General features: G+C 34.9%; 1 protein-coding gene across 1 annotated transcript in view; it reads right to left on the reverse strand.

Moving 5' to 3' along the window:
- The window catches only part of LOC125804613 (uncharacterized), a 62,428-nt gene that overhangs the window by 48,865 nt on the left and 994 nt on the right, over positions 1 to 12,569 (reverse strand). The gene's annotated exons all lie outside the window — the stretch shown is intronic.

Below are 12,569 nucleotides of genomic sequence, written 5' to 3' on the forward strand. Positions count from 1 at the left end.
AATAGATCACTGAAATAAAGTAACTTTTCAATGATATTTAAATTGTATGAGATGCACTAGTGTATTGCATATTTCAGTCTAAGTTAATAAAATATTTATTGTTCCTAGTAACTTTTATCTAATTTCCAAATATCCTTGAAATCAAGCACTTCCTTTTGGGTGCAACAATGATTTTGATCATGTGACTAGGCTATAGAATTTGATGGCATGTTGCTTTACTTAGCATTGATTGGGGTTGATCAGATCTTATAAACATATTTATGGAATATGTATGGAATCACTTCTGGTTTAATGAAGTTATGACATTCCATTCTTCCAGTTACAAACAATGTTGTACTGACAAACTGATAACTGCCTGGCAAATCCAATGACTTTTACTGTCTATGCTGTCAGTAATTATGCAGAATGAGCCAGACACTTTAAATATAAACCCCTAGCAATGAGTTTTAAAACATAACTGGAAACAACAGTGTCGTTAACAGTGTTATCCTGTTATTTCCCCTCTCTGAATGAATTAAAAGAGGAAATAGATGAGAGGCTTCAGGCATCTGTCAAAAAAATCAAAAGTGAAATTAATTATGAGAGTAACAAGAGTCCTGCAATATCCAGCGCTGAAGTCATAAAGAGCTGGAGCTGAAGAGAGAAGCGTGAAATAGGTCTATAACTGCCGTAGCGTGTCTGCAGTTGTGTTGCTTTGCTTAATGTAAACCGATAAACCTGGCTAACCTTGCAGCTCCAGTCGATGCTTATTTAGAATAACATTGATTAACAGTTCTGATTATTGATTATGTCGTGCTGCTTGAGGAATTCCAATGGGTCCTGATCAGAGGATGGCCTGCAGCAGAGCGCTGTCCGCTCTGGACAACAGATCAGACCATCAGAATGACTGAAACACACACAATAAACACACTGTGCTGATTTGCATTTCAAATATGAATATCATAAATAAACACATGCAGCAATGTGCAGACGCATTAGTCTTCTTTGAAAATTAGAATTAAAGCATCTCAGGTCAGAAAGTGTTTAGTTATGACATAATAAATAATAAATAGACTAATATTAGAATAAATAAAAAAATATATAAAGTGTTTTTTTTATCACTGTGTCAATTGAAACAACCAGTGATGTCATAGTTACTGAAAAAAAGAAATCGAATTACTAAACTCTGATTATCCCTTTAAAATGTAACTTATTACTTTATAGATTAAATTATTTTAAAAATAACTAAGTTAGATTACAATTTACTTTATTAGTTACATACAGCAGCTGGCAACGAAAAGCCCCCAACACACATTTGTTTAAAAATATATATATTGCACACTTTCTGTAATTCCTATAAACTTCATTTCACTTTTCAAATATCACTGTGTTCATCTGCTATATAATATATTTAACTGAAATTGTTGATGTGAACAACTAAAGATTTACAAAAGAAAATCATAAAAATGGTCACACGGTATACGGGATACGGAACATACTAAGTGCATTACATGACAGTGTGTGAATGTCTGATCTTGTGATTTTATTTAGAGCATGCAGGTATGTTAAGGTAGTACTGGGGACACATCTGGCTCTTTTTACTTCTAAAAGCCTGTTCCAAACATTTAACAATTTACATGCATTAATAAAATATTTTACATTGCATTCGAACTAATTCTGATATGATTTTGACTACAACATATGAAACATAAAATATTAAAACAAAATGTGCTGCTCAGTTAATTGACTTAACTGATTACATTTGCAATTTGACATCGATATTCAGATGTGGGTCTGGACTCTAATGGGTTAAATCAGGAGTTGTCAACTGGTCTCATCCTGGGGCCCGCACATTCTCATGGTCATTAAGTTGCAACCCACTTTTATAGAATACAAACCAAACTAATTTATTTTTGAAATATATATAGCCTAAAACCATTTAAAAATACATATGCATGCAAAGTACATTTAAGAGCATTTTTTTTTTTAAGAAACTGAAGAGGAACATGTCAAATACTTGTATAAAATGTACTACGATAAAATAAAGTATCAATACTGCACAGAATAAATAAGGTATTTCAAAGTTTTATATTTCACTTCTCTGCATTTCTCTGTATTTAGAGTATGTTAATGTCATGTTCTCATCCTGTTCTGTGTCTCTCCTGTCTGTCTCTGTGTTTTTCCTGCCCTCCTGTTTGTTTATTTACCTTTTTCCTGCACATGGTTTTGTGTGGCCTTCCTCCACAGTTTTCACCTGTGCTTATTTGTAGCTCCGCCCCCTCGTTACCTGCCGCAAGATGTTTCTTTTTACCTGTCTTCTTCCATGTATATATATGTATAGTGTTGTATGTAGTATTTGTTTCAGTGTCCCTTGTCGGTTCTTGTACCTTTTCACGTTGGTTAGGATGTAGTTGTTTTTTTTTCAGTCTTAGTGTATTCTGTATTTCTTATAGTTAAACTGTCTGTTCATTTATCCTGTTTTGTTTTGTTTATTTTGATTTATATCTGTTTAATAAATGTATATACTTGTATTGCATCCGTTTCCGTGTCCTTTCCTTGCTGCACATGACAGTTAGTAAGAAACGTTTTCTGTCTATGTTTTTTTTCAATATAAAAGATGAGTACAAAATCAGATAAATAAGCATGAATTAAATTTATTTTAATTTAACTGTCCGTGACCCACCCAAAAAATGTCTGTGACCCACTTTTGGGTCCCAACTCTCCAGTTGAGAATTGCTGGGTTAAATTGTGATTAACACAAACAATAGAAAACAACATGATGAATAAACAAGACATCATAGCTGAAAATGACTCTCTCATTCTTAGTAACCATTGCATTTTATTTTATCCCTGTATAAACCTGCTGTTATTCCTGCATACTGATCTCAAACCTGCAGTTAGAGACAATACAAACGTGCTGCCTCCCCTCATCATTTACTCAAGCATAAGGAAGGTTATGTTTATGATATCTAAAAGTTGTGAGCGTGATTAAATTATTGCGGGTAAGTAATGTCCAATATGTCCACAGTTGCTTGTGTTTAGGAGGAGAGATGTGGTCATAGCTCTGTGTTGACATGCTGAGCCGTTGGCTCGGCTAAAACACAGATTTAAATTACTGCGCCATCTGTTCCCACCGGGAGCCTCGTGGCCATTTTAAAATCTGAACATGGTAAACGTGCACTCCTGCCCACCCCAGGCCTTCCGTTATTACTGTACTACAACAATAAACTCGCTCTGTTTCTATGGGTTTTAAAGTTTACAGAGACAGTTTTCTGAATTCTCCTTCATTTTCAGTTATGCAAGTTAATAAGGTAAACTATTTAATCTGAATGCAAAAAATACTAATTAATATTGAGTTAACCCTTTCAGACTAGAATTATCTCCAGTTTCTGTTTGTAATGCACAGAAAAGAAGGCTCTAATATTGTAATATAAAATACAGTTATTAAGCAAATAAATCCAATTAATTTAAATATTTAACAGTTGTTTTTATTTCCATTGCAATAGAAGCCTGTGTGTAATATTTAATATTTCATATTGACCTTTTTTTATGAACCATCCCTAAACAGTGAAAAAACATGATGATTAAAACATTTTCTAAATCACATTAAATTAATAAAAAATAGCTGTTACTTTGCCTCAGCGGCTCTAGAACTAGTTTTTCCAGTGCAGTGGGTGGAGCCAAATTACTGTTTCATTGGTTTATAAACTTTGGTCATTGGCTGGTTTATGGTCTATTTCAATGGACAACAGCTCTCAAATAGCAATATCTGGTTATGTGCAACAAAACATTTAAAAATAAAGAAAATACATGATATCCATTGTAATGGATGCAAGGTCCGAAAGGGTTAATATAAAATATTGCTATACATTTAAGTGAATGACCAGAACAAAGGATCCCTAGACCAATTAATATTGACATGGTTGAAAACTGAGAGACAATTCCTGTAATTTATTCTGTATTTACAATAATCAGCCATTAAAAAAAAAAAAAAAACTACAGAGCTTAAATAAATTTAATTGATTGTTATATATTTCAGACGCACCACCTGCAATCACGTGGATCTGCATATCAGGCAGCAAGTAAACAGTTGAACAGTTTTTCAAGTTGTTGGTTTGTAAGCATGTTTGTGGTGGTTGGTGTGGCACAGTGGATAACACCATTGCCTGCTTGGGAGCTACCACAACATGTGGGAGACTGGGGTTCAATTCCCTGTGTGGGTAAGTATACTGTGACACACCAAAAAGAGTCCTTGGGCAAGACTCCTAACAACTCCTAACTCCCCTGTAAGTCGCTCTGGATAAGAGCGTCAGTCAAATGCTGTAAATCAGTTAGTACCTACCAAGTCCTGCAATGAAGGACAAAATGAGACAAGAAAACACAAGACAAACATTTTTACCACAATAAATACCATATTTATGATAGACACAAATGGAATGGATGAGCAATCAATGAATGTTAAGGACTTCAAACAAACTCCTTTGTTTAAAAAACTTGGGCATTAAGATCGTCCAGAGGTAGGACCTATATATTAGGCAGAAAGTTAACAATCAACTCTTGAAGTTGAGATGTTGAAAGCTGGTCAAATGGGATTATATAAGAATCTGAAACTTTTTGACCAAACTAAACTGTAATGGCTGGATGTCTGGGCCAGAACTTCTCCAGAATGTTCCACCAGGTCTTGTGAGGTGTTGTTGGGTTCCTGGTGTGCAGTGGTCTGGATCTACCAAAGAAACCCAGTAAAGGACAACCAGTGAACCAACAACAGGTTCATGGATGTCTAAGCTTTATACTGTAGATGCTCAAGGATTTCAGACGTCAGTGAAGCTTTCATAGGTTCCTATAAACCTGAGAACTCTACAGCCCAAGCAGGATCATTCACAAAAAAAAAAAAAAAACATTTCAAATTTAGTTTTCCTCTGAAACAAGACAGCAGAATAAGCTTTTAACCTTTCTGAAAGCCCCTGACAGCTCTTGTTATATGAACTACAGGTACATCTATTGACCAGTGCAGCCGTGCAGCAAGCGTCTCCAACTGAAACAGACAAAGAACGGTGTGAGCCCCCCCCCGCCAGGGAAGAGCTCCCACCCCAGACCTCAGACCTCAGCCATGCCAATGAATAATGTAATGAGCAGGCCGGCGTGATGTGTGCAGTCAGCACACTCAGCCGCTGCTGTCGAGCTGTGCACTTTGACTGGGGAGGCCGCTTCCGTAATGAGCCAGCGACGGAGAGTTATCGAGTAAGATATCTGAGATGAGCCTCACACAAGGCCAAGGTCAAAGCCTCTGCCCTACCAACCTCAAAACCACTTCACACTGGACAGCAGCGCTTTCATACCACACTGACCCTTCTCCTCACTACTGCACCCGAGTCTGCACCCCCTCGCTCTGCTACTGATTACAACTGCAATTAGGCCTGTGCATTGGCAAGAACTTGGCAAACCGATGCATGTCATAATAAATTGCAATACTGCAATTAATTGGAATAAATTGCAATATTGTGATTTTAGACATCAGGAGAAATTGTGAAACTGTGATTTAATATTTCACCAAAAAATGCCCTGCTGTGATTTTATATATCACAATAAATTGTGATACTGTGATTTTTATATACCACAATAAATTGCAATAAAGTGATTTTATATACCACAATAAATTGCAATACTTTAATTTTATACACCAGAATAAATTGCAATACTGTGATCTAATATTTCACGATAAATTGCAATACTGTGATCAAATATTTTATATATTCAAATTGAGATAACTTAGCAACTTAACAAATTGCAATACTGCAATAAATTGCAATATTGTGATTTAATATTTTACGATAAATTGTGATACTGTGATTTTAGACATCGAGATAAATTGTGATGCTGTGATTTAATATTTCACTAAAATTGCCCTGCTGTGATTGTATATATCACAATACATTGTGATACTGTGATTTTTATATACCACAATAAATTGCAATACAGTGATTTTATATACCACAATAAATTGCAATACTTTAATTTTATACACCAGAACAAATTGCAATACTGTGATCTAATATTTCAAGATAAATTGCAATACTGTGATTTTATATATCAAATATTTTATATATTCATATTGAGATACTGCAACAATATATCACATTGATATGATACTGTAAGCAAGGTGATACCTTGTTTATTTTGTAAAATTAAATATATGTGCATTTAGTTATTTAATGTACAAAAAACAGAAAACAAACAAACCAAAAAAAAGATCAAATAAAGAGGATTAATTTTACATATTTAATGTATTGATACTACTAATTATGTGAAACACAACGCAAACACAATTACTTTTAATTACATTTCAAATTAATTTTAAAGTTAAAAATACATACTTTTCTTCATGAAATAGAGATGATTGCAGCTATGCACTATTAAAGATGATGGACTATATTATTTAAGCAGTGCAATATTACATGACCAGTATAAACTGTGCATCTAAGGGTTAAATAAATATACAGGACTGAGAAACAGGAAGCTCTGCTGTCAGTGTAGCACTTTAGGGCTGCTTCACATTATGGTCTAATGTATCACATGGTCAGTTGTTTGTCTCGGTCCACAAGTGTATTTACAATAAATATGTCAGGCTGTTGGTGAAATAGGAGTGATGTGATAACTATGTTACGCTGGCTTATGAAAAGCAGGGGCTGTTATTTGTCCATTTCCCAAAGTAATCAATGCTCATCTCCGTCCACCTATCACATGTCAATGCACTCTAGAGAAAAAAAAAGAAAAAAAAAACTGACCACAGGCCTCAGCTGCTGCTGCAGTGATGGGTTCTGCCTGAATACTCAAAACAAACAGTCATCCATGCAGCCGTCCACTTCCCACAATTTACTGTGTGTTCATATATATTCCACATATATGTAAAAAGCATATATCTCCAAAATATTTAAAGACTTTATAGAAGAAAAGTGTTCATAACTTTGAACGAAGGTTCACAGAAACCCTGCGGTCCTGATGAGAGCCCGTTTCATCATAGATTTTTTGGTGCCAACAACAAAAAATATGAATATTTTATTAATAATGCACATATATAATGTACTTTTCTGTTTAGTTTAAAGCTGTTAGATAATTGTCCACTAAATCTCAGGGATTTTTTTTTCTCTGTAACTGATTATATTCTGAACTAATTACATAGTTGTTAACATGTTTTTTTTTGTTTTGTTTTTTGTCAGGATAAATGTGAAAAATCATGAAGTGTAACAAATGTCAAATTACATAATGCCTGTTCATTGCTTATTTATTTATTTATCTATTAATAAATAAAGTAGAGAAATGTAATGTACTAAGCAACGCTTTGAACAGTGTTTTTTCCTGTTATTTTTTGGTGTTTACCACTTAGTATCTGGTGCTCACTACATTCATATCTGGAGCTCATTATGTAGTATATGGCGCTCACTTCTTAGATTCTAGTGCTCATGACTCACTTCTATTTCACTTAATGTCATTAATTCACTTTTTGCTTAATGTCCCTTTAGGGCTTCCATAGAAGTTAATGTGTCAGGTGCCACAGAGGCTAATACAAAATAATACATAATATTACAATTAAAAGGGGTGGCGAGTGATCCATCGGTTTAAGATGCTGCCACTATGATCAGAAGATCACTGGTTCGGATCCCAGTCATGCAGCTTGCCATCATCTGCCAGAGCCCTGAGAGAGAACACTTGGGCTTGCTCTCTCTGAGTGGGGAGATGTGTCGGAGGAGGCATGTGCATGTAGTCTTTACTCTCTTTGTGTTGTGGCATCACCAGTGATGGGGGATATACAGCTAAGTAGCAGCTAAACTGGGAGAATTTGAAAAAATAAAATAAAATCAATTAAAAATCTTAAATATTAAAAAGACTGCTGAAACAAATAAACACAAAGCTTAGTGATGCATCCTGAAAGTAGAGTTTGAAGTATTCTGCTAGAGGAGGGGCGTGTCCCATCTTTGTTAGGCCACTGAGCTCTGCATGCAGAGGTCTTTGAGCTGCAGCCAGGCCTATGGAGTCCGGCAAAAGACAAATCTCTTGATGAACCTGAAATCAATGTACTCTCAAATATTCATGTCTGTCCCACGCTCTCGCTGTGCCATATCAATTACCCCCAATCCCTTTCACCAGCTGGGGGAGGGCGTACATATCGACACTTAGCCCCTCACAATAAACTTTATTGACAATTGAAGCCTTGGGAAGTACTGGGCCTGAATGGTAAGATGGGGTCTATAAGATGGGGTTTAGATTAGGCTGTAGGGGAAAGAAAGGGAAAGAAATAATAAAAATGAAAAAAATAACAAAAATATATATATATTTTTGTGTCATACAGATATATTAAAGCTATATTTAATCATTATTTTCAGTGATATCAGCCTAATCCCATGTACAGGCTAAAAATGCAGCCATAATCAGGGCCGGTGGACATGATGGACAGCTATCTTATAGGTAGGAATCAAGCCGGAATATAAAACAGGAAAAAGGAGGGACATGGATTTCTTGTCTGGTGAAATGTACGAGCAAACATCTGTCTACGTATGAGGGCCATTTAATGGCTATTGATGGTCGTTCCCATGCAAATTTCTTGCTGAAATCCTCCCGATCAATGCATTGACGTTTATTTGATCAAATCCTCGTCCTTTCTGAGAAAAAGAGCTTCAGATTTTTTTTTGTGTCCACTTTGACTAATGAGGGCGGGTTCAAAACTATTGTTTGCATTGGCTTTCCCAGCTTTTTTGAAGGAATTATTGATTGTACATTCATCATCCAGTGCGAGCACTATTATGCATAATTTCAGTTTATTGAATTATCAAGTGTGCCCAAATTGTTAACCGGCCACAGCGAGGTGAGGCGGAATAAAGAGTTCACCTTGAGAGTCTTTGCTAATTACCATCATCACTGTTTTGATGAAAGCGTGTGCCCTTTTCTCTCAGTCCTAAACGATCCATCTGTTATCTCATTTTAATGAATTATGGGCGCACCAAAAGCATGGGATCTAGTGAAGACAGAATACGTAGTGTAAACGTAGGAAAAGGGCACGAATAGAGACATTAGGTACAATTAGAAGAGCATGTCTGAGATGCCAAACATGCAGGTGAATGATGACGTGAATGGAGATACTGTAGAATAAATGCACACGAACTGGGATAAAGACCCTTGAACTCTGTATCTGGGATAATATATAATACATACAGGATATACTAGTGCACCTCAAAAAATTTGAACATCATTGAAAAGTTACTTTATCTTAGTAATTCAGTTTAAAATGTAAAGCTCATATATTATATAGATGTGTTACACACATCTATAGAGTAGATCTATCTATTTTAAGCAATTATTTCTTTAATTGTTGATGATTATGGTTTACAGCCAAAAATCAGTGTTTCAGAAAATTAGAATATTATATAAGAGCAGTTGGTACTTTTGGCAGTGTGGGCAGTGTGCCAAGTCCTGCTGGAAAATGAAATCCACATCTCCATAAAAGTTGTCAGCAGAGGGAAGCATGAAGTGCTGGAAGATTTTCAGGGAAAACAAAACTGCACTGACTTTAGACTTGATAAAACACAGTGAAGCAGCACCAGCAGATGACATGGCTCTGTTTGTGAATATTATTAGTAGTATTTACTATTGTTAATCTATTAATTATAAACTATTTAGTAATTTAAACGGAAACAAGCGTACTCATCATTACTGCAATATAACAAATCAATACAAAACACAACCAATAGTAGACAAATTGGCATGTGTTCTAATTAGTTGTTGTAGTTGTAAAAATCAACAAATATCATAACAGTCAAAAGTTTGGACACACCTCTTTTCATTTTCATTACGTTGTAAGTTTAATGATATATACGTTAAAGGTATACAGAAATACAGGTAGAATTATTCTGTAAACAAAAAGTGTTAAAAAAAAACAGAAAATGCTTTATAATTTAGATTCTTCTTAGACGCTCCAGCTCATCCTAAATCACCTTAAAATCACTATTTTAGTTGGATTTTAAATTAAATTACAGAAAGAAAAAAGAAAAACAAAGAATGAGAAGGTGTATCCAAACTTTTGACTGGTACTGTATGTCAGAATTCCTGATCTGACTAAAATTAAGATCAACATACAGTACTTTGCTGCTATCCAAAAGAAAACCATGTATCTCCATTTTTGTCTGTTTTTATTTTTTATTATTTTAAAATTATTTGAACCCTGTTCAAATAATAATATAATATAATAAACAGACAAAAAGATATGTTCTAAAACTGTTTGGAAAACTCTTGTTTTACATTATCTTTCATTCAAAGTTTAGATCATTTTTGCCTTCTCCTGTAAAACCATCATTTTGGAGATACTTGTTTTTTACTGGACAGTGACAATATACCCCTGCATATTATACAAAGCGTGCATATTATAGAGTGTCTTAGCACAAGTGTAAAAGTTCATTCATGTAATGTTAATTCTTTTTTATTGTGCAATAGTATTTTTACTGCTGTTTTTTTTCTAATATTTGATGTACAAAAATGTGTAATTAATACAATAAATAACTAAGTGTATTTTCTAAGTGTACTATTATTCTTACACAAAATGTGTAATTCTCCCCAGCAAACAAAAGCAGGACCTGCAAAGTAAACAGACATTTTCCTGCATATTATACAGTGTGTGCATATTATACAGTGTGTGCATATTATACAGTGTGTGCAGTGTACAGTGTGTGAATTATTTTTTATTGTGCAATGGCATTTTTACTGCTGTTTTACGTACAAAAAGGTACAATAATCCAATAAATAAGTACACAAGTGCATTTTCTAAGTGTACCATTATTAGTACACAAAATGTGTAATTCTCCACACAAAAGCAGGACCTGCACAGTGAACAGACACTTACCTGTGTATAATACAGTGTGTGCATATTATACAGTGTGTGCAGTGTGTGCATATTATACAGTGTGTGCATATTATACAGTGTGTGCATATTATACAGTGTGTGCATATTATACAGTGTGTGCAGTGTGTGCATATTATACAGTGTGTGCATATTATACAGTGTGTGCAGTGTGTGCATATTGTGTCTTAGTCCATTAATGAAATGTTAATTCTTTTTTATTTTGCAATGGTATTTTTACTGCTGTTTTATGTACAAAAAGGTGCAATAATACAATAAATAAGTACACAAGCGTATTTTCTAAATGTACCATTATTAGTACACAAAATGTGTAATTCTCCCCAGCACACAAAAGCAGGACCTGCACAGTGAACAGACATTTCCCTGTGTATAATACAGTGTGTGCATATTATACAGTGTCTTAGCGCAGGTCCGAGTCCGTTCATGAAGTGTTTTATTCCCTTTTTATATTTTATAGAACAACACCGGGAGCCTGAGAAGAGAAAACGGCGCTTTTAAAATTCCATCTGGAGTTGAAACGGCCATGGCTTGATGAAATGAATCTTCTTAATTTGCATTTTGTATAATTCATAATGTGCACTAATTTTAAATGCTGGAGGAAAAACAAAAGACAAGAGGGTTCTCCGCCGTTTCGCTCCTCCGCTCTCGGCCTACGTGAGAACCCAACTTTGATAAATTGAAGGCGCACAAATTAAAAGGCGAGAGAAACATCCCAATTCTGAAATGAACTGAAAAGAAAAGAGGAGAAGAAAAAAAAAAGTGCAGAAAACAAACAAAAACATCATCGCTGCGCTCACACAAAGGACTGCAGTGCCCGGGTACCAGTACCAGCTGGAGTTAATCCATGGCTCCCTCTGCTGGGCACAGTCTCGCTCCTTCTCCTCCTGAAGCCCATCACAGCAATAGGCTGATAATGTTCTGCACATTCAGCACAAAACGCACATTGAAGTGCAATCAGTGCAAACTCCAGACTCTCCAGTCTGTCCTTATTAACCAAACAGCCATATAATGATCAAACTTTACTGGATCAATGCCATTGTAATCACGTCCCTATTGTCCCTTTAATGTATTAATTACTGGCCTAATTGATAAAAATGCAGTGTAGTATGTCTTTAGCTGCAACAGAGCTTCAGCGTGCAGACCACAGCTTTACAGCCTTCCCTCCTCATTCACTCATTCACTTAGCATGGAATATATATGGATATTTATCATTTATTAATTTATTGTATACATGTAGATGGGTCAGTATCAATAGATTGTGCCTTTTGTGTCTGCAGCTTAGCACTGCTTATATTTTTTTTTTACTTTAACACATATTTTTTGTACTTTTATTTTATATAGTTTTCTTTGATGTAGGGCTGGGCTTTATGCCATGTCAAAGAACAAAGTTGAATTGCTTTAAGGGTTAAATACATTTTTTATGTTTCTTAGAGTTTTAAATGTGCATTAAGTTCAAATATTCCAGACATTTTAGTTATGAAATAATTTATTTAGCTATTTTTAACGTCCAGGTTTCCCTGTCTAGCCTGTAATCTTTGGATAACCCCACCCTTTAAAAAAGAAAAGCAACCATAGACATCATCATTGACATGTTCAGCAATTACTTAATTACTTAATTTAACTTATTAAAAAACGACTATTCATGTAAAGGTATGACTGAAAATAGCATTGCTGAGGTAAATTT

The sequence above is a fragment of the Astyanax mexicanus genome, chromosome 9 (assembly GCF_023375975.1).
Source record: "Astyanax mexicanus isolate ESR-SI-001 chromosome 9, AstMex3_surface, whole genome shotgun sequence".
NCBI lineage: Eukaryota > Metazoa > Chordata > Actinopteri > Characiformes > Acestrorhamphidae > Astyanax > Astyanax mexicanus.